The sequence below is a fragment of the Nematolebias whitei genome, chromosome 14 (assembly GCF_014905685.2).
Source record: "Nematolebias whitei isolate Nwh7 chromosome 14, NemWhi1, whole genome shotgun sequence".
Lineage (NCBI taxonomy): Eukaryota > Metazoa > Chordata > Actinopteri > Cyprinodontiformes > Rivulidae > Nematolebias > Nematolebias whitei.
The window spans coordinates 31,287,367-31,292,279 of NC_056511.1; positions in this window are offsets into that span (position 1 = coordinate 31,287,367).

Sequence of the window (4,913 nt, forward strand, 5' to 3'; positions counted from 1 at the left end):
CAAGAACAGCTGAAACGTTCGCAGTCATGACAACAAACAAGGCGGCCATCAGCGAGCCCCTACACTATGATGACACTTTACACTAAAAACAGAAGAACTGCTTCATGAGGCCGACAAGAAGCTGGTTGTTGATGAAGCTGAGACAAACAGGACACTTCGATTTGGTGCAGCTCACAATCTCACAAATACTCTAGGTATTTATCTAAGTAAAAAAAACTGTTGCCTAATTTATACAAAAACAATAGACCCCAAGTAACAATAAATTATTTTGTTTTGGAAAAGGTGGAATAATTTAAAATTAATGTAAAAATTTCCCAAGTACAATTTAGCAATGCTCATTTTTATATATTATATTTGATAGTCAGCAATTTTAATAAGCGCTAATCTCAATTTTAGGATTTAGGACTGTTTCATGTTTTGCATTTGCACATTTAAAATAAAATGACAATGTTCCCATATTTTAGACTTGTGACGTCTTAAAGTTTACTCACCCCAGAGGTAGGGCAGCTGACTCGGGACTCAAAAGTCCAAGGTTCGATCCCCAGTTATTGCACATCTTGTGGTGTCTCTGAGGAGCACACCTTATCCCCAAAATGCTCCCTGGGTGCTTTCAATAACTGCCCACTGCACCACCTGGTGGTGGATGAGTTAAATGCAGAGAGCCAATTTCACCATCGTATGGGAACATACAATGATGACAACGCATAACACATTATTACATTCTGCAGCTCTCAGTAAAACAAAGGCTTCAGGTACAGAGACATGCGCTGTTGCTAATCCAGCTAGCCAGGGACATTTATATTTCTTTATTTTCACTGGTTCAATGGATCAGTGTGACGGGGGTTTCACACATTCAGACAGTAGAGCTGAGACTTGGTGTTTAAAACAAATTAAAGGCAGTCATGATGGTTGCTATAATTAAGTCCTCCATTTTAAATAAACTTTCAATATACAAATATCACCTATCTCTAATGCTAATGCTAGCTTTGGTGAAGTCCTGATAAGTTTAACAGAACTAACTAATTAACACCAGTGACCCCTGGGACCCAAAAAGGAAAAAGCGGAATTAAAGATAATAGGTGGATGGATGGAAGTTGAAACAAATCACACATTAGTGAAAATTTATGAACAACCCCAGCGGTCAACCAAAACCTGCCAAAGCTCCCCGATGGTGCTCTGCCTTCAAGCCTTTTAAGTCACATTTCGGTTTCAGTGGTCAGTGGGATTTGTTTTTACGAGCCTACCGATCAATCGGTACCATAATTCAATCCTGCAGTCCATCATGTTTAGATGAATAATTCACAAACCATCACAGAAAGCTCTCACGAGAAGGGCACTGCCCTTTTGCTGCTGAACGAAAGAAAACCAAAAATGCATCAAATACATGAATTCAAGTTTTAATTTTCTAAAATCAGGAATAATTGTTAACTTTGTGGACCCTGTAAAAATGTGAAAAATCATGGTGATTTCTAACTCATATTTATGAAATAGAAGGTGGGTAAAAAAAAAAAAACATATTACTTTGAAATTTGAGACGCGTTTACACTTTCAGATTAAAACTGTATCAAAACCCAAGAGCCAACTTTACTTTTTCATCATTTTAAGAACTCAGATCTTTTGAAGTTGGATTTTGTGGAACTTTTGTCAACAGTTAGTATCTTACCTGTTTTAGATAGCCCTTTGAATAACCTCAGTTTGGAGAAATAGTTTAATTCTGATGAGATTGATGAACTATAGGCTAGGATGAGTCAAGCTAGGACCAAAGTGGATTGTTGACATCTTAAAACAACTTCTGTCTCAACAACTTCACCACATTTCATTTAAACACTACTTTCTAAACCTTTGGATTGTTGTCCGTTTTATATTACACTTTACTTATACAGAATTAAATGATTATTTGAGAAGCTAATAAAGGTAACAGCAGCAACTACTGTTGGTGCAGCCATGCCAGGTTTATGAATTAGCATTGAACATTTATGACGTTTTTAAGATTGGGGTTGTTTTAAACAGGAATAATCCAGTTTGGTATTTGCTCCCATTGGACAAACCATTAGCTTGTTAATCTTCTGAAAATGAAACTTTATTTACACAGAACTCCACTTCAAAAATATCAGCTAATTAGATTATAATCATTAAGTAACCTTAGTTAGACTGTCATTTTCCATTCTTACCATACCATACCACTTTATTTATTAAGCACTTAAAACAGCAACAAGGCCAACCAAAGTGCTGTACAGCAAAAACAAAACAAACAAAGGACACAGCATAAAATACATAGATCCACAGAGGTAAAGATAAGAATCAACTCATACAATGTCAAAAGCCTGGGAATAAAAGTGAGATTTTAAACAAGACTTAAAAACAGTGAGAGTGGGAGCCTGCCTGACATACAGTGGTAAGTTTTGTACCTGCAACAGTGAAGTCCCTGTCACATTTGAGCTTAAAACGAGTGCCTGGAACCAATAGAAGAATCTGATCTGCTGACCTCAGAGATCGCAGTGGGACATATGGCTGCAGCAGATCAGCGAGATAGGAGGGGCTAGAACTGTTAAGAGATTTAAAAACGTACAGAAGTATTTTAAAATGAATTTGAAAGTGAACTGGGAGCCAGTGAAGGGAGGCCAGAACTGGAGTAATGTGCTCTTTTTTATCTGCACTGGTTAAAAATGGGGCTGCAGCATTTTGAACCAGTTGTAATTGTGCAGTGACTGATTCTAAAAAGAAGCACATTGCAGTAATCAAGCCTTGATGTTATGAAAGCATGTTTACAGTCTCAAGATCACTTTTGGACAGTATGGGCTTCAGTTTAGACAGTCACCTCAACTGAACCCCCCCCCCCAGGATTTAACAATCATCTTTACATGACTGTAAAGTTTCATGGAAGGATCCATTATCACTTCCAGATTAGTGAGCACTAACTCTTCTCATTCTTTGATGAGCATTAGAAAATTAAGCACAATGTACAATTGTGTTGTTTTTATATCATTAAACTTTACTCAAATTATGCGTCAGTATACCTTATTACCATCAGGCATATATTATTACATAAGGCATATATTGTCAAATTACTGCTTGTAATTCTAGGTTTTCTTAATGCACTCTAAAATGTTCATATGGATTTCTTCAAAGATGCAACAGATGTTTGAACAGCTTCTGCATCACATAAGAAAATGTTTTCACAGTCAAAACTTAATGTCTCAAACTAAATAGTCATAACACATAGTCGACATGTCCAATGTTTTTTTTAATGTTTTGTTTCGTTAAAAACCAATCAGCATGCTGGTTTTATCAGATGTGAGAAGCAAACAAACATCCTTACAAGTTGTTCTCCTCCACACCTGATCTGAAGGTGTGTTAGTGGCACACAAAGGGGTAAAGTGGGTGTTGTCAGGTTTTCACGGCCATCATCTTTGTGAAACACAGACTCTCTATAATAACCAGTTAGCTCTGCTTCTGCCTGTTTTACCTTGGTCTGGCTGCTGCCCTCACCGCACCATTTTCTTTTAAATGTTCAGGACTGTTAACATTTTGGATGATGTTAGCTCCGTCACTTGTTCAGCCTCTGTTGTGATGACCACTGCAGTATTGTAAGAGGCTGCAGGCTGTAAATTAAACAATATCAACTGAACAGTCGTGTAACAACAAGATGAAGTTGCTTTAGATACAGGCTCGCAGGCAGCATTGCTAACGAGCAAAATAATTCCACTACACATCTGGAATGTCACTAGTTGTACAGGAAGAGCACTTTTTACACACAAACTTTAACTAAACATCTTATTCACCAACAGCTGACATAAATGTTGTAGCAGAGTTTTAATGACACATTTCGCAGCTGCACTGTTGCATTCTTTGCCACCCAGGTAATCAGTCCGTACTGTATGACCACCCAAACCCAGGGTACAAATTTATCCCAGTTTTTACTCATATATTTGAACAGTTTGTGTTATATGCTTGAAAAAAAAGTTACTGACTTTTAAATCCTTTTCGATAACTTAGACCTCATCCACAATACAATGGATTTGTAAAAAAATGTATAAATTATTTTGCGTTTGCGTCAGTTTACAACGTGGATTTAAAATAAAACAAAAACTCTGTTTTGATATTTGAATCTGGTGGTGATCTAAACAGGAGCTTTGGGGCTTTCTAGGAACAACTATGCAGCAACCTATTTTATGAAGCCATCCATCAGGTAGAACTTTGGTCTGAGAATCTGAGAGTTGGTAGTACGATCCCAGCTCCTCCCAACCACAAGTTGAACAAAGTATCGTTAGGCAAGGCACTGACGTGTGTACTGCTGTGTTTATTACCATACATAAAACTGTGATCATATGTTGAAATTAATAATAACTAAGAGGAAACTCTAAGTATTGTAGAGGAAATTAGGTAAGAATGATCTTTCTCTGGATTTGTATTTGTAATATAGATGTACTTGTGTGTAATTAAGTATTTTTATACACTTGTCAAAAGGAAGGATGTATCATGACACCGTTCATCCGTAAACTTTCTCTTGTTCGACCCACACTTCAGATCTGCTCAAGATAATTTAATGAAACTTCATACACATATGCATTACCACTAGACAGAGTGCTGCATACACTTTTCTTTTCTCACCACAGCTCCAAGATTACAATCACAAATCAAGGTCAAATGTTTTTGTTTGTTCGGACCATGACTTCTGATCCGCTTATCGTCAGCACTGCCTCAAGGTCAATGTCACAAATCAAGGTCAAATATTATACAAGGCCTTTGCTTGGGATTGCTATAGACTGCTGTATTTCTTTATAATAGATAGCTTGTCGACAGGTGTATAATGTGAAGTATGTGATAAAGCAATTTAAGGTAAATATCTGGTATGCACAAGGCCTTCAACTTTTTACGAGGAAATAATGTTGAGAAAAAAAATTATCTGCCAT